A 21,929-nucleotide genomic window follows, 5' to 3' on the forward strand; every position below is an offset into this window, starting at 1 on the left:
AGACACATTGCTCAGAAACCAGGCTGCAGCAGCTTGGCAGAATTAGTTATTTTGTTGCTTTATGATTCATAAATGTTTAACAAACAAACAAAAACATGAAAGCAAAAGGTGTTCAAATTTCTTTTCCTTTAAATATTTTTCTTAAACTGCAGCTATTTTTATAAAATTATTCAACAAATAATTAGGTAGAGAGCTGCGTTTCTGCCACTGAGGGTATTTGAGGTTTTCATCAGCATCCATCTATCTTTTGTGCACAGTGAACTGATAACAGCCTATGAAAAATGACTCATGGTGATGATGAGTGTCTCACCTCTGAGTGGTAGCCACGTTAGCAACCCTTCTGTGGAAGAGCAGTTCCCCCATTTATTCCACTTCACTGTCTTTTCTCCATCTCATATACCTTTTTCTAGGTGCAAATATTCATTATGGGTATTAAACTGGAAAGACGCAGGCAGGGCGGCGGAGGCACCGGCCTGGCTCTCGCGTAGAGACTCCGCTCTCCTTAGATACGATGGGGATAAGGCGTGGAAAAACTTACATTCTTAGATTGAGTTACAGAATACTTAGAAAACGGCTGTTTCCCACATTCCTGCTCCAAATGCTTCACACAATATAAACTAAATGAAAAAAAAAAATAACCACCCAGTTCCAGCTCTGGTGTGCAGCTGCAAGGCAATTATCATCAAGCACCCCTGCATCTGTGTACAAACAATCCCACAGCTGCTGGCATTGATACCGGAGATGCAGACAGAGCATAGAGAGCCCAGGCTGACCCCACCCCCCCACCCCCCCAGGCCGCCGCTCTCACCTGCAAGACTGTGACCTACTCATCCGGGAGGTATTTGGGACACCTATGAGCCCTCGACCTTGTTTACAATGTGAAATGAGCTGCCGCATTAATTTTACAGTGTGAGCTCGCCGTCGCCGCTGAACACCATGAAGATGTTTGCATCAACATGTAAAATGAAAGAAGCAGAAATTCTCACGTGCCTCTTGAAGTACATACCGTAATTAAAATGTAATCCTAATATGCTTTAAATATGCTATTCCCTCATCTGTATTATCACTAAGGTTCCGCTTTTTTCCTCTCAAGTAGCTAAACATGACACTTCACACTATTTGACGGCTTCTTGTATATTCTGTATCAGCTTTGAATTTGTTGTTTAAATACCGAGTGAAATGTCTCAAATGTTAGACTTGACGTCTTTTCTTCATTCTAATATAAATATTCTTAATGTTTTGCGCATCATTAGTGCACATTTCCAAGAACCTAAGCATGAGATCCCCTCTATGAAATGAAAATCAATGATTAAAAACAATATTTGGCTGCAACGAGTGAGTTTGTGAAAACTGAACCGCTGGCACGTCAACATAGTTAAAGAATGATTCGACACGGATCGCACCATGTCACCCGTCTACGTTGCACAAACATGCAACAGGAAGATGACGTTTTTCCCTGGAAGTGCTGCAAACATATTAAACAACATTTGTTTATTGCTCTTAGAAGTATGCAAGTGAGCTTATTTGGCAGAGCAGTCCCACTGTGGGATAGAGCGGAGATGGACGATGACTTTATGACACTGAGGGGACAGGATCAGGGGCAGAAGGAGAGAGCCGGGCGGAGGTGGAGGGGACAGCCCTAGCTGTCAGCTCTGAGGGGCTGCTGGAAGACTCAGCGGGAGCCCGGCTTGGCCCCCGGGATGCCTCGTCACCACGGCAATGCCCTGGAATGCACCCAAACACAATGAGCTCCTGGGGTTCAGAGGGCACTCCGATTTGATAACCACATTAAAGTCCTAGCAACATCTGTTGGGGTGCAAGAGAAAGGCCTACTGGCAGGCTTTAACCCCCCGAAACTGGGATCATTAACCCTCAGCCCTGTGAGAGAAGGGGGACAACAGCCCTCTATTTGTCAGCCGCCCTGCACATAGCTACAGGGGCTAATATTTTACCTAAAACAGCGTGAGAAGTGAAGCGGCCCCGGGCACCATGGAGAAAGCTCCGTCTCACATTAGCAGAGAAGTACAGATTGTTTTACCTCCTGGAATACTTGAAATAACGTTTGCATAGATTCCAAAGTCATCTATCAGGACGTGTCCAGGATTAATGAGACAGCGTGTCCAAATTATTTTAGCTTAACCATCCACATAAATAAAAAAAATAAAGCATATATGCTGCTCTTCGGTGCAGCAGATGAACCACAGCTTAGCAAGTATCTCATAGACTGAAAAAGATGACATATGTTGTACATAAACGTACACAAAGAGTATTATACCCCCCCCCCCCCCTCTAATTTGTCAATGTGTGATTGGGGACGAGGGGGCAAAGCTGATTGAGGAAGGAGAAATAACAGGTGTCCTGTCACAAAGACACGTCTCAGGCTCCAGGATGCTCTGGTGCTTCATGGGTCAGCGCCAAGCCTCATCCACTTCCACAGGTTTCAAAGCGAAGGCCACCTTTATGTAATGAATAATTAAGGAAACAAAAGGCCCAGAGGGGGTGAGGTGGGGAGGAAAGCCGTGGAGGCGCTAATGCAACCAGGCCAGATGCAGCAAAGAGAGCTGAGGTTTTTGCCCCTGCGCTTCATAGAAAACATCATCCTAAATGTATTCCCTGGAGATGAGGGTCTACAGGAGGTGCCCTCAATGCACGGGGTCCTCAAGTGCCTCCCCACAAGTAATCCCATTCACTGCAGCTCATTACATGGGCAATTAAGTGCTGGGGTGGAGGAGCAGGGTGGGGTGGGGAGGGTAATGGCAAAGATGTGTGTATGTGCATTTGTGTGTAAGTGCATGGAGGGGTAACTGAGGCCCATCATTGGGCTTTAAGGAGCAAAAAACCAATCCAATTCCCCTTCACCCGTCTTCTGTCTCTGCCCCTCTCTCGCGCTCTCGCCGAGCCCCCTCCCGGCTCCTTCACCTGGGCTGGGTCTCTGTGGACACCTGCCCCTCCTAATGAAGATCCATGGCTTCATTTCCATTTCTGGAGTCATATCAGAGACTGCCAAACACAAAACAGGCCTGTTTCCTCTGAGGCCTGGAGAGCCGGATAGAATGACACGGTTAAGTGCTCTGGCAGAGCGGGGCAGCTGCGGAGCCTGAAGATGGGATTTGGTCGGGGTTTATCAATGGGGGGGGGGGGGGGGGGGGCTGATGGAGAGGATCTGATGTTTGGATTGGCTACAATGGTAGCCGTGTACTACCTCAGCAGCTCCTCGGTACTAATGAGGCTTTCTGCAGGGATGGAGGAGGAGAGGAGATGGAGAATGGGGTGAACAGAGGAGTGTGCCACGACACACCTGCCTCACACACCACTCTCACCTCCACTGCTGAGAACAGCGACACACACTCTTCCAGAAGCACGCCAAAGATCTTGCATGGCACACCGAGTGGAGATTCGTGTCCACGAGCAGAGGTGTCAAGATATGTCTTTAGATTCCCACTTAACGTTTAAGCAGCCAATATTTACCGCATAATGCATCTACTTTATCCAACAGCGGTTGACGTGGTCGTTGTGTTCAGCTGCTGCGTTCAAATTATGATTTTTAGGCATGATCTTTGCAAGGAAAGACACAATTTCAATTAACTTTAGTGCATCATCCCATTATGAGATTAATCACAGGAAAAACATGGTAATATTTCATTCTAAGGCTTACAAAGGTCAATAATTACAACTTGCTCTCAATTTATCATTTCAGAAAATACAACTGGTGATCAGCAGGCCTGAGCTCTCCTGTGTCTTTCAATGCAGTGATCCAGACTGGGCTTGTTAACATGTTCTAGCTCACTGACTCCTCACACGGGGCAGGGCCTCAGCGCCGAGCCAGGTGAGGAGGTGAGGAAGAGGGGGAGAAAGGGAAAAACAAACAAGGCGACACCTCCGTCACAGCTGCCTTCTCTGGTGACAGATCTTAGAGCACCACCCAGCAACTCGTTTTAACCCTAATATTGAAAAGACTTGAACTTTTCACAGGTTGTTTTAGATTCAATTCAAACGAGTCAGAAGGAAATACCAAGAAAGGCCTGACGCAGTATTTCAAATAAACAGCCTGTCCATTGTGGCAGCCATGTCAAAAAAGAAAGGTCAGGTTGGAGGTATTGAGGGTGGAGTCTGAAGAGGAGGCAGGGGGTGGTAGGTGACTGCCTATGGTGTCATTTTGCAGGCCCCTCTGCACTCACCTGGAACAGAGCACTTCCCCTCGCTGAGGCTTATCAGTTCCCAGAGGAAATACCTGCCACAGGTAAACAAGACCCTTCGACCCTTCGGCCATCCACTCTGCCTCGTCCCCGGCAGTCCCTGTCGCGGAGCCTGTCTCGGTCTGAATCCGAGGATTAGCTCAACCACAAGCCTTAACATGGACCTCTGAGCCGTTTACCGCCACACACGGATGTAATTCAGCGTTCGGACCGCGTCATCTGGGCTTCTGTGGCAAAAACCCAAGTTGTTGTTCTTCACGCACCGGCGATGAAACCTTTAATCCCCTCCAGCTCCTCCTTCCTCTGACTCATATTTAGTTTTATCTACATATCACCAGCTGTAACCAAATATCCCTGTTATCAACCGAGGTGTCTTAGCTCTGTTTTGCATTGTGGCAGGAGTGATTTATTCAGGGGGTAAACTGGGTATAAATAACATGTCATATGTCACACGTTGCATTTGGAATGAATGTTGGCTTCATTATAGCGTGAGAAATATGATGAGTTTTCAAAGTGAGCACGTTAAAGAAGGATTATCATTCAAATGGCTACAGATTCAACTTTTAATGACTTTCGAGTGTAATTAATCCTTAAGCAGTATCTAGAGAGACTTCTGTGAAATATGACACAGAGCCAGCAATCATAGCGGAGCTGATGCCACACCCATTTGACTGATGACATATGTACATCTTAATGGAGTTGGGCACCGTTACATTTATTTACATACAACTGCAGATTTATGAAAGAAATGGGAAGAGCAGTGTCACAGCAGAGAGAGGAAGTCCAGCGGGGTGTGTGTTTTTTTTTAAAGGGAGGATGAGGAGGAGGGTCGGAAAGGTACTGCTGATACTCCCGGCGACGGGAATCTCCAAAACGGCAGGTAGCTCTGCGAGAGGGAGGCAAAATTCCCACAAACCCCGGTCTGGCTCAAGGACAGAGGCCACAGGACACTGCTGGTCTGGATACCACTCCCTCTCCCTCCCACTTCAACAACCCCACCCCCTTCCACAGGGTTAGTCTTATTACCCTCTCACCCCTGAGACCCCCCCCCCCCATCCTCCCCCCTACTCTCAAATCCGACTTCCCTCTTCTCCGCTGTCACCTGAGCTCCCCAGGTATATGCTTGACTTTATTTGATGGATGCGGTTTCCCACGGCGACAGTGATGCACGCAGGGCCAGAAGCACCCCCCCCCCCGCTCCCTTGATGGAGTACGGGACCAAAGTGGTGATTTTCATGCTGATAACCTCCTAAGCCAACCTCTTCTCGCTAGGGATGAGGGAAACTGGAGAGGACAGGACATCCTGTGGGACACACCTGAGTGTACGCCTCATCAAACTAAAATAAAGAGGCCTCCATTTTTTTAAAAAACATATCAGTGGAGAGATCCACATATATCAAATTAACATATGTAGAACTTGAATGTGTATCTATGTGTGTGTCTGTGTATGTGTACTATATAAATAATCTAATAAACAATAATAATAAGGATGTTTTTGTTTTCCTTCTTTATCAGTGACAGTCCATCCCTCTTTCTCCTCCTCTCTCCTCCCCATTATTAGAAAATGAGGCTACATTCAAGATAAGCGGGACAATGGTTGGGTGAAGGCCTGGATCACAGTTGTTTCTTATCTCCCACCTCATCTGCAGCCTGTGGTGTCTGTGTCAGAGGATGTTGTTAAGCCAAGACAAACACTCCAACATCCTGTGGCATCACCCTGCCCATACAACCCACGGTCCCACAGACACTTGCTGGTCCAGGTCACAGGTCCCCAGATTCTGTTTGATGGTGTGAGGAGGGATGAAGAGATTCTTATGGACGACTCAATGCATGGGAGATTCAATCTGACTTCGAGTTACAACAAGTGCCAATACTTAAATAATGGAATCAGTGGAAATAAAAAAAGGGAGTTTGCAATTGTTTAAGCCTCATAATGCTTTTAACTGAAATAGCCCAGTTAATCATCTGCCAATATTAAAGTGATGACTCTCGTTCTGGATTAGTAACTATTTATCACTCAACTTTTGAGTTTTTAAAACCAACTTTCATCAGCCGTAACCTTCAAAGCGTTTTCCACCTTCAGCTCACAAACACACATCTCCTCCCGTGTGGCGAGGCAGCCGGGTGCCAGAAGGTTAATATCAGAAGCACTTGTCAACAATAGTGCGTTATGAGGTGCTGCGAAGGTAATAAGGTCTTTGTTGGGACTTTAGAGCACAGCCACAGCACATCATTACTCATCCTGGGAGACCAGTTGCCAGTCGGCATGGCAACCGAGACTTGGCTGAACCCAGAGGCAAGACCAGAATCTCAATGCACAGAAGGGAAAAGCACACAAAGAATGTTCTAGTGGACGGAATAAAGTTTAGAGGTGGCCGCAGCGGCCCCAGACCGCCGCCTCCAGTGGATGGAGTTGATCTAAAGCACCAGTAAATAAAATAATATATATATATCTTTACAGAACGGCATGAAATAAATTGTCTTTTTACTTGAAGTATTTATTAATAAATTGTAACCCAACATTCACGTGATTTTCACACGGCACAGTACCTCACAACATTTTAGCCCACAGAATAAATGTCCAGCCAGGGAAGAAGGAAATGGTTTCAGTGGAACGCGCTTCCTTTTCCACCTGTATGCTCTTTGATTGTGTCAATGGACAGATTAGCAGCGGACAGTCAGCGGAGGTATGCAGCGGTGCGAGAGTTTTATCCTTCAGGTTGTTGGGTGTGTTGGGTCAGTGCGGAGCGGTCAGCAGCTGCTGCCTGGCCTAGGTCCCACAGTTCCCAGGCTGGGGGGATTGACAGGCCAGTAATAAAATCAGGCGCCCTGGTTGGGCTGTGTGCGGCCCATTGTTCCCCCAGCAAGGCCCACGGCTGCTGTTTACTTTCTCCCATATGCATTATTCAACGGCACAGGAGCTCTCGGAGAAAGGGGCCCTATTCAGGGATCCTCTTGCCCTTGTTTTGTTTTGCTAATTTTCAATTAAAATAAACCATTTCTTGCCAGTGGCATGGCTGAGTGGGGAAAGAGAGAGGGACAGTGTCTCTGCCATTTGGGCGATCTGAAGAGATTAGACAACATGTATAGATGAGAGCAAAGTGGGAAGTATCGTTCATGCTGTCAGCGATACGTGTCTCTATAGTCGGGTTGAACTGGAGACAATGACAGAGGTTGTGGTTTCAGATAGGGATAGAAGCTGGCCTAATAGTTATCATACTGCTTTTGAACGTGCCCTCGTGCATTGGCCATTTATTTTAATTCTGCTGCACTTACAGATCACAAGCTTCACCCTTGAGGTTGCAGCAGGAGGAGACCCATATGTCAGGGTAACGTGTCAACTAATCTCAAAGACAATGACTCTTCAATAATGACTCCCAGCGGTCATTAAATGAAGCAAGCCCGGACTAATCAATAAGTCCAGTGATAGCTCTCCCTTTCAGCCGCCTCTTTCGCACAGGAGGGGGGGCTGAGTCGGTCTCTCGGAGCGCAGGGACAGATGCGGCGACAGTGGGGAACGAGAGGGGTTAAAGATTCACCACACATCTGTCACTTTAGCCGGGGAAGCAGCTCAGTCTGGCCCTGCCTGCCTGCCTGCCTGCCTGCCTGCCTGCCTTCCCGCCTGATGCCATGCCTATACCTGTGGCTGTGGTTTGGGTCGTTGCTAAGGTTCACCATCTGCCTCCCTTTTGGGGACCCTGTTGATTCCTTACATGTCCCTCTAATTCCTAAAGTAACCGTTCCGATGTAATTTCCTCCTCCCCCCCCCCCCCCCCACACACGCACACACACCTTCTTACATCATGCTCTAAAATTACATCTTTTAAAAGCACTCCTGATTAGCTGGTTCCCAAAGCCCGGACTCTCGCTGCCTGTCAAATACTCGTAATTATAGAGTTTAGCAGCAACCTGTTCCAGCTTGTTTTCCGTCTTATAGAAGCCAACGTGCAACAATTTTAGCAGGACATGCGGTGCATTTCATCACCTATATGATACCAACTAAGGACCTGCTGCTGGCTTCTCACTGTTAACGGATGGGCTCGACTCGATCGTCGCTTCCTTATGAGTGGGGACTTGAATGTAGAGGGTCTTTTGGCTTGCCTGGACAGAGGCTGTCCCCCCAGCTGGGTGCAGGTGAACTCTCAATTCAGCCCTCAGCACCTGCCCTCTTTGTTCCCTTGTTGATGGCTTTATGGCATGAAGGGGATCCGTCTGTCTGGCTCTTGTAAAGCCAGCGGCGCGAGGCCTAGTAAAAGTCGCACTGCTGCCAGGGCATTGTGCGGGGCCCCATGGCTCTCAGAGTGACCCTGTTAGCCACCGAGAGGGTCCAGTTCAGAACCCGCCACCGCCGATGCTCATCCTCAAAGCACACTGTACATGCACGTGGTATTTAACGCGCAAAACATACATGAACGAGATAGAGACGTCTGATTTATTTTTGTCCCTGCGGCTCTGACTGAGAGACAATTATTGCATCCCAAATCATTCATAACACGCAAGGAACGTTCTGTTTAAATTGATACACGCCTACAATCACCTTTTCTCTTAAGGCCTTGTTTAACATGAGAGATCCAAAGACATTTACGTAAGGACCCCTTGAGCTGAGGGCTCATTCAAGTTTAACAGCAGGCAGAGTGAAAAGCAGTGAGCTCCTGGCCCAATGAAGCAACTCGGGCTGCAGGAGGTCGATGGCAAACCCTACATTAATATTTCACATGCGTGTGATTTTCATGGATGTGAAATCTTACTGATAAGCTCAAGTAAATGAAGTGAGTGAAAAGAGGGCCATAAGCACCGTGATATATCAGATCAGGTCTTCGAGTGGGAGCATCTTAGAAACCAATTACCAGACAAGAAATAGATCATTATTTTTTCTTAGAGGACTGGGTTGTGAGGACGTGGAGGGGCAAAGGTGGCTGCTAAAAGGAAGGGAGGGTTGTCTAGATTGAGGAGGGAGCGCACAATAAAGACATAATCATCTCCCCTCAACTTTTCCTATCCAACTTTCACAATTTTAATTTGCCGTCTGTGAAGTGGTACCTAATTTACTTTCGCCTCATCCCTTCAGTGCACCATTGTTGCCGCTGCAGAGATTCAGAGCTTCCTCTCTTAGCTCACCTCGGCGTGAAATTGGTTTAATGAAGCTGAAAGGTATGGGGCTCTCACAACACTGTGGATTCCAGTGACACTGCTTGATCCTAACCACCCCTCCCCTCGCCCAAAACCCAACTCCCTGCGCGCTCGCATTATGATGACAATTTATAACACACTCCACAAAAGATCCCTATCTCACACATTACATCAGTGCATATTACTGTCCCTCTCAGAGAGGCCGACTCGCAGCCAAAGGCTGCAGGGGAGAAAAGTGACTGACTGATCAGTTTGGTGTGACGACACGCAGGAGACGCTTCAAATTATCAGCCAATACCGGCAATGAGACGGATCAGACACTCCAGCTGGTAAGAGAAACAGGAATAATTTCAAAGTGAAAGATAAATAAGTCTAAAGAGGTGAATGAATATCAGAGGAAGACAACTGGGAGACATGGACAAGTGAAGCTTGAAGGGTTTTTTTCACCTCTTCCAGCCAGACCCTGTGAAAAGTGTTCTCCAGTTACCTGTCCTATGGGTGTGGTTTATAATGGGAATGGGAAGGAAGTCCTCTGGGATTATTGTGAATGTGTGTGCCTGTGTGTGTGCCTGTGTGTGTGTGTGTGTGCACGTTACATTAATATGATCTCTTTAAGTCATATCGCTTACTTCTTCTCATCGTCTTTTAGGACAATTGGGTGGAAATGCATCCGTAACCAAATATTCCAGCCCGTACCGCTGGTTTCTGGTTGGAGGCTCAGGTTGGAGGCGGTTTGTGGAAATGAACTGGAGAAGAAAGTAGGCTGCATGGGTTTAACGTCCGAGGTGTGTTCTAGCTTCCTATGATGGAGGGACGAGCAGCTTAAATTTCAAAGATGCCTTCAAATAAAAGACAGACGCCTTCAGGTGAACATTAAAACAGGTTTTGCTTCCTGTAACCATTGACGGTATTATAATGTAAATTATTGGAACAAAATTCATTGTCAAGCATAATTCATTATCTTGAAGATGAGACAATCAGTAATCATCTTGTCTCCAGCTGCTTATCCAAACCCGGGTCACTGGTTAGCGCTGGAGTCTATCCCAGCTGACTACGGGCAGAGGGGCACCCTGGATAAGTTGCCAGTGTGTTGCAGGGTCATCAAATATACATTTAAATGCTTATTCTGCAGCTAATATGGCTGTCAGCAGTATATTATTAAAATCAAATGGTATTCCTCTTATGTTAGATTATTTAGTATTCCTCTGTTACGCTCCCTCCACTGAGGGGAAAATTATTTTTCATTCATTGATCTTGAGCCTATCCCAGCAGTCAAGGGGCAAGAGTACACCCTGGACATGCCACCAGGAAATTCATTCAAAGAAGAGAGAATCTTCAGAAGCTATCCATAAATCAATCAGGTATATGTTAATCCACATTTTTTCATCTACTTGCATGTACAGAATTCCTTTACAGTTAGTTGATCTCCATTTGGTTTGTTTCTCTTTAGCTCTGTTTCCATTCCTGGCTTGGTGTAAATTATTGTCGGTGTTAATATACTGAGAGACCTTTATTTCTCTGCCGGATTGTCTGGTTCATAAAGTCAATTCTGCTCCTGGTTTGACAAACTCAGACTTGTCGCTGCACAAATACTTTTTTTTCTTATCAGCCATCACATTACACAAAAACCACTCGAGGAAGAGATTTCTTAATGACAACGGCCTGTCAACAGGAAGGGCGTTTATGCAAAACCTGATGATATACGTGGTTGGAAAAGTGTGAACTGATCCTTTAACACACGCAGCGGAACACAAAACCTGGCAGAGCAAGAGAGAGAGAAAGAGAAAGACGAGGACAGCAAGTTCAAACCCCTCGTGAAAGAGAGAATAGCTCAAGGAGAAGACCAGGAAATGGACGGGGCCGGCGCACAAAAGGCTCTGCACACTATGATGACACGGGCATTAAGCTGAACTTTGGCTGCCGTAGCTGGATGAGAACGAGTACTTTCACTACGGCAGCGCTCCGGCCAACAGCATGCACTCGTGTTTGTCTATCAAATGCCATTGTGGGTGAGGCCACTCGAGTACCCCCAATGTTCCGTGTACACATTTATACTCATTCAAGGATTGTGAAACCCACAAAGAATCTCAAATTGTCGTTATATATATAGGATTTTGCCTCGCTGGCATCTTGCCTGAGTTGTCAAGAGTTTCAAGCACTTTTTAACATTGATAAGTAAGAGATAAGAATAAAGCACACAGTACGTAACTCTCCCACAAACATGCACACAGAAGGTGGGTTTAATCTTTTACCTACTTCCTAATGCAAAAACCTGATCTGCTGCCAATGGAGATGGAGGCGATTACAGTTAAACGGAACCACAGGAGTGCTATCTTTTACAGGCGATTACTCGATTATGAGTAAACACTATCGCTGGAGATACGATGTCATCACACAAGCTGCCAAAGGATTCTCTTCAGCACCACGGCAACAAACAATCACAAAGAGGATGGGCATGTAAAAACGAGGGGAAAGTCATTATACCCACTTGACAGTGAATTTGTGTTTTTGCAGTGCAAAATAAGGAGCGAAGAGCAAAATTCAAATAAGGCAATTGTGTGCGTTTTATTTGTAGTTTGAATGCTAAACTAATATAAATGTATCAAACTCCAGGTTTGAATTTGAGGTTTAAACGATAAAACAAAACTCTGTTTTATTTTATATGGAATAATAAATGTCTGATAAATGCATTAAACCGAACACAGTCGGCTTTGGCATTGCAGCTTTTAACCACTGGTAGGAGCTAGTTGACAGATGACAGGAGGAACCGAGGCTCCCCTGCAGGCTCTGACACAGAAAATGATCTTGTTTGAACAGCGTTGAGAACCAACATTGATTTTTGTTGGGTTGTTTAAAGAAAGACACAGGTTAAGACAAAGACAGCCAGGTAGATAAATAGAGAGATGAGTTTGCAGGGGCTGGGTGTTGAGTTACGATTGTGGAGGCTGAAAGGAACAGCAAACCCAAAGGCCTTTCATCAGTCTGCAAACATTAGGCAAAATTAAAAGTGGATAAGATGCAATGCTTGCCTTGAAATGATGAGCCGCAAGATGATTTGATGGACAAGCCGATGAATTAAAGACTACTTCTCGTTATTTTTGGGTTGTGGTTGTTGGAAAGATTATAGTCAGAGTGCAGCATCGTTTCACCTGGAGCAAAAAAAAACACACAAACACAAACCAGGATGGAAACCCAATATGGCTTGACTTACCTGTGGTCTCAGGCAGTCTGTCTCTTCGGTGCTACATACTCACCGCATAGGTTAACACACTTAAAACACCGTCGGCCGCTGAAGCAGGCCTGAAGGCCTTCAAAATCTCCCCTGAGACAACCTGCAGTGAGGTAATGAGGAATTAGAGGGGAAGAAGCCGGTCCGCTGAAGAGTTACTGGCTTAAAGTCCTGTTACTGTCACCCAGGAAGAGCCACAGGCCTGTGGCTATCGCTAACAACAACCACCTCCTGACTAATACAAGACAGCCTCACAACTACTGGGGGGGATTTGTGGAAGTGGGGGCAGTGAACGCACCACTGTAAAAAAAAAAAAAAAAAAAAAAGAGAGAAAGAAAAAAGCCTCTTCAAAGATCCAAATATGTAAGCCTACATAATCCTCGTATCTGTGAATATATTTTTTTTTTAACATCTGTCCAGTCTATTTAGAGCACATATGTGAGTCATACCTGTGATATGTTTGCCCTTTTCTGTCAACATGTGACTAACATCCATACCTAACGCTGGCACTTGGTAACTGTCATGCATCACCAACCAGAAGGCCTTGCCGAACGGTGATGCATGACAGTTTGCGAGTTAACAAACCGCCGTTGCCGTAATGTCACCTACATTTTCACAACGCTGAAACAATTTCTAAATGTCTTTGTCATCTGATAAAATGGAATAAAATGTAAATATATTAATGCTTCCCAATTCTCATTGTTTTCAATTGATTGCGCTCTTTTCTGAATGAACGAAACCCACAATGTCTTATGTAATGACAGATTTCATTTGAATAAAATCATTTTTTATTATTAGAGCGCAAACCATGAAGCAATATTGATACTTAATAAATTCTTTATGGGTTGTTTTTTTGGCAGCTGACTGGGTGAATTTCACATTCATTTCTATGTGATGTTGCATCCATCTTAATACTTTGTGTTCTTAAAGGACACAAAAACATCAGAAACATAATAGTATTTTAGAAACCAAAATCCCAGTGTAACATGAAGCATGAGGGAAATACAGGGTATTTAAATTAGCATTGATACTATATGTCTTCCTCTAAATATACTGCATGTTGGATATGTCAGTATACGCTCATAGCGTGTTCTCAGTGTGCTTTCACAACATCTGCTGCCACTCCTATTTCTCTTTTTGCTACAGTATTAATGTGATTCAATACAATCATACAGGCACATAGAAGTGTCTTAGAGCACATATCCGACTGTCTGAGGAACAAAATGCATCCAAACTACATTCTGATATTCAAAAGAGACTCTCTGTTCCTAAAAGAGACAATGGAAAAAACAAATCAAAATTACTACAAAAGAATCATGCAGCATGATGTTTACACGCTTCTGTGGTGACACAGAATAAATACTGTACTCTACTGTTACAAATGTCAACGTCAGCAAAAAATAATAAAATTAAAAAAAGACATACAATCAGACTCACTCAGGTGTCATGGAAGAAAAAACAACTGTGCATTGATTCTCATGCCAAATAAAATATTTATCTTGACTTGAGATTGGACTTTTCCTAAACACCAACTAATTACTTGATCGATTTATTCCCATGTGGGACACATGCATTTCAAAGTACACGTTGATAACAACTGGCATGACAGCAAGCTTCCTAACTCGGAAATGACAAGCCCACAATCCGTGCAGCAGAGAGGCCCTGCGTTCAGTGGATGGGCTTACACCCTGGACAGGTATGTACTGTGCAATTACCAAACTACCTCAGAGCATGCAATAATCAGTAGGTGCTGTACTATTAAGTGTGGGGGCGGTGCTGCGAACAACCTTTAAACAGAGACCACTAGTGTCAGGTGTCTGCATTTACTTCACCTGACTAATTTTCCCTTCCTCACAACTATGCATGGTGTTTTCTAAGAAGAACACAGTCTGATGTGGGTAGCAAGTGGGTGTGTCCAAGCATGGGAGAATGTGTGTAGGTGTGTTCACAATTTTAAAAATAGGCCATGCCTGAGAAATAACTGACAAACCAAACGCACGCATGTGTTTCTGTTTGTGCCGAGGGAAGCCGCGTGAACGCGACTGCATTGTATCTGAAACAAGACGCAAGAGGACAGATCGAAGCGATGGGACGAATGTGTGTTTGTGTTCTCAGTAATGGGGCTCCGGTGCATGCGCTCAGTAAATGTGCGTGTGTGTGTGTGTGTCTCCGTCCATGTCTGCAGGGTGAGGTGTAGGCCGAGGCTTTGGCAACAGGTCTGGCACGTCTTTCAGGCCCAAACCTGCAGAAGGGAAAGAGAGAGAGGGAGGAGAGGCAGCGAATAAATGAATGTGAGTCTGCCTGGTCTCGTGTGATACGCTTCACTTAAACCTCACCATCACTTAAAGCGGCTGGCCTCGTCACACCCAACACAGGTAGAGTCACCTTAATGCCCAGATAAGAGTGCAGTCACGAAGGCATTGCACAGCAAGGCAGCAAAACGTAAATTACAACCGTCTGCAGCTCCTCGCTCCAAAGTGAGTTCCACAACATGCAGGTTTGCAAATTGACTTTGTGCATGTTTCTGTGAAGGTTCATATCTATTCACTTTGTTTTGCATCTAGATTTCAGTCAGGCGCGTCGGAACTGATGAACACATTGTATTTCAGCAGTCACGCATTTTAGGAATGTCTGGGAACACATTTAAAGGTTAGTTTAAAGGTTGATCCAGAATCGTCCACGCATTTCTACCATCCAGAGATTCTGCATTTAAAGTCTTGCCATCAGCTCGGCTCATTAGTCACGTCGGTTTAGTGTAATGTAATAGAGATTACAGATTACATTTCGAAATTGAATTAACCCTCTGCTGCTGATATCGTAAGATAAAAGGATTTCCTGAATAATATCCATATAATACCTGCGCCTACATGAGAACACTTTCCAAAGCTTACCCTAAGGCAGCAAATCCCTTCTCATTGTGACAAAGAACAAACGTGCTGTTGGAGAGTGTATCGTAAAATCAAAGGAAACCTCGATTCAGCAGTCATAATGGAACACCTTAGTCTGTTATCATTGAGGGGCCATTTACAGAAAGAGGCTATGGATTAAGAGAGAAAACAGAGAAGAGAAAAGTGAAACGTGAACAGGTGAAGTCTTGTGGTTGTGGAGGTTTGCTCAGCTGTGCGGTATTCTTTCTGCACCCCACCCAGTAACCAAAGGCCGGGAGATCTTTCCATTTCTCTCTTTTCTACCCTCCCTCTCCCCATCGCCGGCTTTCATATTTGCACAGGTGAGAGGATACCAGTCTTACACATGTGGGTGGGATACTCGTAAGTCAGGTTTGCCCGGCTGGTGGAAGGACTGTGGATGGATGGAGATCTGATGCGGAGGCCCAGTCGGCCTTTTGTCTGCAGAGACAGACAGCAAACACACGCACGCATACAAAAACAGACGTCTCTCGACAAGCGATTCGCTCAATTATCAAAAGAGGAAACTGATGTGGGATACATTTAATGAGGGAATAACATTTCAAGAGCTGAAGTATATATGTGAGTATATATATACATATTTACACACGTATAGGAGGCAGGTGGAGGTAGGGGTGGCGAGGTTTTACTACAAGGGCCAAAAGTTCATAGTGAGGCAGACAAGCAGGTAACCCTAGCCACCATGTGCCAGAGTCTCACGTGTTCCAGTCATTGTTCTAACAGGCTGAAGCTCATGTTTCTGGCACAGAGAGCTTTCTGGGGGATGAGGTCCGAACACCACTGCCCACCTCCCCCACCCCCTTAGCTCTTGGACCCCTCGCCGCACCCTTCAAAAGTAAGCACACACAATAAGCCAGCATGTACATGATATGTCAGCACATACATATGTTAGCATTAAAGCAAAGGCTGGAGCAAACAATTAAAGCCTTTTAATCAGCCTTTATGGTGCAAGTTCAAGCAAAGCCAACACTCACACACCAAATTGCTCCCAGTGCCAACTGTGTGCCCTTGTCCCTAATCAAAGTGACGCCTTTTTGGCTTCAGATACGAACCTTGAGCTGCCTCGTACCGTAAAAACACACTTCCTCTTTGGTAATGGTTGCAACTGGAGGAACAAGTCGCAAATAACCGTGATTATGATTACGCCCATGTCAAGGGAATCTTGCTTAGACGCAAAACACAGGATTAACAGACATGAAGATATGTGCACCAGAGGCAATTTCCTTGTCTCTGTCCTTTGTTGTCTGTTTTATGTATCAGTGAGATGTTAGTCTTCAATATCCTCTGTCATCGATGGGCTAAGGAGCAACCTCCATTTCCATTTTAGTGTCCAGATGTGTGTCTTGGTGCAATTCCAGACTTCAAATGCAGCCGAATAATGATGTTATCCTCCCATTGACAACCTGCATTTCTTCCACTATATACTTCAATCTCAAGAACACATGTGGTCTAAAGAGACTTTTGCCTCTGTCTGTAATTCTTCCCACAAAATATGAACTTTTGGGCTCATCTTTCTCAATTTTCTAAAAGACTGTGGTGATGTATTTCATCCAACAGCTTAGCATGACCTGAGGGTTACTGTCCACAAAGAGGCCCTCAGTTCTGTCTGGAGGTGTTTAAATAAAGCTTTCAGGTAGCACTTCAACATATGACTCTGATGACTTAAGGAAATATAATTTTAACGCTTAATTTAACAGTGCGAATTTTGAAAGACATATTTAACCATACGTGCCCAGAGGACATATGGTTAAAAATTACTTTTTTCTATAGTACTAACATCAGGTTTGAATTTCAGTTTGTCTCATACAATATAATATCAATCAAAGCCTAATGCCATTCTATTTATCCTCGACTCAACTTAAGGTTTGGAGCGACTCGGCAAATGTTTGCATTCTAACTTACATGCTGTAGGCAATTATTCAATTTAAAACTGACAGAAAGTTGGAGCACAGAGAAAACTATTCAGATTCTAAGAAGGTGTCAGGCAAAATTCAAGAACCTCACGATGTCTGCCTTGCCATATAATTCAATTCGAATCAACATGTTAGTTAATCAACTTTCGATTTATGGTGGCTTGTGTTGTGCTTTTTCTATATTGTTTGTGTGTCATATCACTTATGCAAGATTTTGAAAGCAGCTAGCAGCAGTTAGCAGCTAACTGAAAGTAAAAAAATATTTTAAATAAATGGGTAATATCTTAAAATTTGGAAGACAGTGTAGGGATGACATATGAGTGGGACATATTCGTTTATTTTGCTAATAAGGGATTGATCAGAAATGTGGCATTCATCAGGGCCCACAATTTGAGCCTTACTAGTTTGACAATAGAGTTATGGTTAATACAATAAGTATTGCTGATGTTCAGACCCTTTAAGGCTGATTTATTTTCACTGAGCCCTTCAGGGTATGATGTAACTATGTCTGTCGACCTGTCACCATCTTTATTCCCTGTCTCTCATCCACTCAACAGACCCAGACTTAAAGCCTGTGATCCCCATGATCACTCAACACACAGCCTGGAATCAGGATTTAAACTTGTTCATTTTTGATCATACCTGTTTTCACCAGGAAGAATAATTGAGATCAAACATCTCTTTTACATTAGGTACTTCAGGGGACACTGAATCCAGATATTTAAAAAACAAATCCCATAAATATTTTCTGTTTTTACACAAGCTCAAATACAAAGGACACATGAATCTAAAGTCTCATAAATCACCAATCAACATATTAAAAGATAATCTTGTAAATATGTGGTCACATCATAAAAAGATCCAACTTGTACATTTGAAACAAATATGCCATGAATGGAAGCTAAAGGCTAAAGCTAATATTATGCACTTTAATAAACATTATTCAATAATCTGATTCTTTGATGGATTACATTTAAATTGGAGGGGAAACAACCACAACAGCTTTGAATTTTCAATTTGTGGCCACTCTGATGGATAATGTATGGCCTCAGATTTATGTTGGAGTTCTCAAAACATGTCCATTTGCAAAATAATATTTATTTGAATGCACATATATTCATTGACACTCACACAATCAATCACAATCACCCTCACAAACAAATTCAACAAATGAGCGCTGTACAGGCAGCTGCAAGCAACAAGCAAAAACACAGGGAGAGGCAAAGAATGGTGCCTGCAAGCAACAAGCTCAGAAAACTAAGACCGCACACGAAAGAGTTCAAGCTTGGCCGGGCACGACGGTGCATACGTGCTCTCACAGGTGATCCTGCTCTAGAAGCTGAAATAAGCGCACATGAATACACCTGACTTTTGACAATTAGGGGGGTGGAAACGAGGCCTTATGATTGATTGCTTTCAGTGCGATCGCACCCTCCTTGGACCTTGGCTGAGTTTCAATGTGCTCTATAAAACCGTGAGAATCGCAGAGGCAGAGCAGGTTAAGGAAGCCAACTGAAAACAAAAGCAGAAAATAATTTATCCATAAAACACGATCACAGTGATCGATGCATAATGTTGTAAAGTCGTGTTTTGTACATTAATCAGTGAGGCTCGGCGCAAGCATAGATCAGTATCTATTTTTTTTTATCCATTCCCAAATACTCTGTCATGTATAATTGATAAACACTACAGTAAATGCTGCTGTAATCCAAGTCCTCCACTTCCCCATCACTAACCACTTTCACCCTAATCAATCTCCACAGAGTCATCAGCCACCACCACCACCAGAGTTTTGACTGGGATTTTTCTTTTCTTTTTTGTGCATTACCGGTACATGCTTTTCCTGAGACTTAATACTTAATACTTCCTTAATACTTACCATGCCTGTCTCACGCTCACCCTATTCAGTTGCCATTTTCTGTTATCACAGAACTCCATAAAGCCTCTCTTCATTGCAGAAATAGTAAATTGCCTAACCAGCAGTTCAGCTGCCCGGTGGCCATGCAACAAAGTGGCTAAGCTGCCCCTGTTGCAGCTTGTGGGATGAGACATGGTGGTGGTGCCAACAACAAGGAGCTGCCACTGTAACATTTAGCAAGGAACCTCCACTTGGTTGCCAAGGTCAGAAGTATTCAAGTTAAAGATACCTGTGCCTTGATAGCTCACCTGGTGAGGCTTAAGTCAAATGTTCACGTAGGCCTTTGCTGCATGCCTCCACCCCTCATCCGCTTTCCTCTCTGTGAGAGCTGTCTCTGTCAAATAAAGGTTCCTGAGCAAAAAAATCACCATTAAATCACCATTAAAATTGAGGTTTAACCCTTTAAAGCCTGCACCATGAAGTAATCGTCAGAACACTCTAATATTTGGGGGGGGTCAAACTTCTGAAATACATCTATCTTTATCTCCTGAGAGGCCATATGTATCAAATATGATACATTTGGCAATAAAGGGTTAAATTTTACATCCATGTCTTCCCAGACTCATTTAATAAATGTACCGGTAACTTAACCTTAGACCACTTGGATATGAAAAGTCCTCAATTCATTTTATCCTGTTAAATATTTGTGTGGATTATCATTATATATTACAAGATATCGGATTCAAGAAAGTAACTGGATGGACGAATGGATGGTCAACTCGGAAACATAACGACACTGGTCCATTTATTTTCAATTTATTCCCATTAGTTAAGAGAAGTTAGTGAATGAAAACTGCAGTGTGTTCGCATGGCTGAGCCCACATCGCGTGCGAAAGAGGGAAATGAGGCAGACAGAAAACAAACTGATATGATCCATATTCAAGGTTAGCGCCAAGACATTGTATTATTCAAACAACACCCCTTAAAAATATTGTAAGCAGCATGTCATGTGTTCTATTGAAGTTCTTTATTTTAGATTTTGCCTGGAACAATAATACATTTGGAGGAATTGGCTGGCAGCCAACCTCCGTATCAGTAGCTGTTGTCCCGAGGTGTCTATATTTGGGTTGGTGATGACACTGGATGACTGAATTTCGCCCTTGGAGAAAAGATAGATGCAGTCAAGACTCAGTTATATGAAATAAAAAGCCTCTGGCCAAACTGTCTGACTATTGTTCAGTTAACAGAAGCTGCCAATCAAGGTTTACAACATGTGTCATCTTATTTCAAGGTTGCAAGAGGATCTGATCACATTGAAATTGACCAGTATGCCTCCATTGGTCTTGCCCCCCCTCAATTGTGACGGTCAGGTTGATTGAAAGGAGCAGAACTCCAGTGAGAGTGGAGACTTTCTGTGACATCAAGGTAGCCCTGGGTGTGTCAGAGTGTTTGCCCTGGCTGTACGAAAACAAACCACCGCTCACGCACGGTTTCTACTTTTGCAACCTTGCTTTTATATGAAAGTGTCATTCGTTTAACATTTTCCTGGTTTGTGTGTCATGTCTGCAGATAAATTTGTATGGACAAAAAAAAAAAAAAAACACACAATTATTAATCATAACTGTTTGATCTTGATGATAATCTTTACCAACATCTTTTATCTTCCAAAGTGCACATGGCGCACATGGCGTTACTATGAATAGATACTGATAGAGGAGAAATATGACTGGAAGTTAAAGGATAATCTAAAATGACAAATAACTGTATTTAGTACAGTATTTTTAATATTCATGACGTTCCTAAAGAGCGGTACTAATACTGACTAAAATCAAGTAGCAAATCTTCTACCAGCTAGTGCTAAGAGGACTGGCGTACTTGTGTCTGAGCCTTTACCTAAACCAGATGTGACTACATTTAGGGTAATGCCATATTTCTGGTGTTTCAGTGACAAACACAAACTGAGACTTCAGATTCACTTAAAAATTAACTCTGAAATATAAAAACACCAAAAACAAATCAGTCTGCGTTTGCCTGTCGAATGTCTCCTAAACTATTCTGAATGTGATCAAACTCATGAGCGACATTTGGTTTTCCTCTGTATTTCGGAGCGTTGGCAGAGCCCTTTGGTGCTGTGTGGACGTTTGAATGCTAGCATGCTACATGCAACATCTGTATGCCACAAAGAAGAAAAAAACAATCCATGCAAATCTGCCACCACAAATTGGAGTCCAGTTAGGCCAATCAGAAGGGGAATCATCCGGAGTGGAGAGGGCTCTGAGAAGCCCAGATCAAGGCCCTGATTGCAGCAGGGTGATTTGTACCTCAAGAACAATGATGGCTCCCAGGGTGCGCACTGATGGAGAGGCTCCGAATGCACCGGCACCGGCAGCACACGCTCACCTGAAATACATATGCACTGGTGTGTGTGTGTGTGTGTGTGTGTGTGTGTATAGACAGAGAGGCAGACAAATGGAGGTTGGGTTTGACTGACTGACTGATCGGTCGATCGATCGATAGAAACACACTTTAGTTACAAGTTGTAATTTTTATTCTGTCACCAAACATGTCCTGGAGGCGTTTGAACCTGGTGTGTTTGGGGGGGGGGCACTGTCTTCGCCCTGCAGCAGTCTATGTAAATGCTACAGCAAAGGCTAATGTTTGTATAAATTAAAGACG

This window comes from Brachionichthys hirsutus, chromosome 6, assembly GCF_040956055.1.
Source record: "Brachionichthys hirsutus isolate HB-005 chromosome 6, CSIRO-AGI_Bhir_v1, whole genome shotgun sequence".
Classification (NCBI taxonomy): Eukaryota; Metazoa; Chordata; class Actinopteri; order Lophiiformes; family Brachionichthyidae; genus Brachionichthys; species Brachionichthys hirsutus.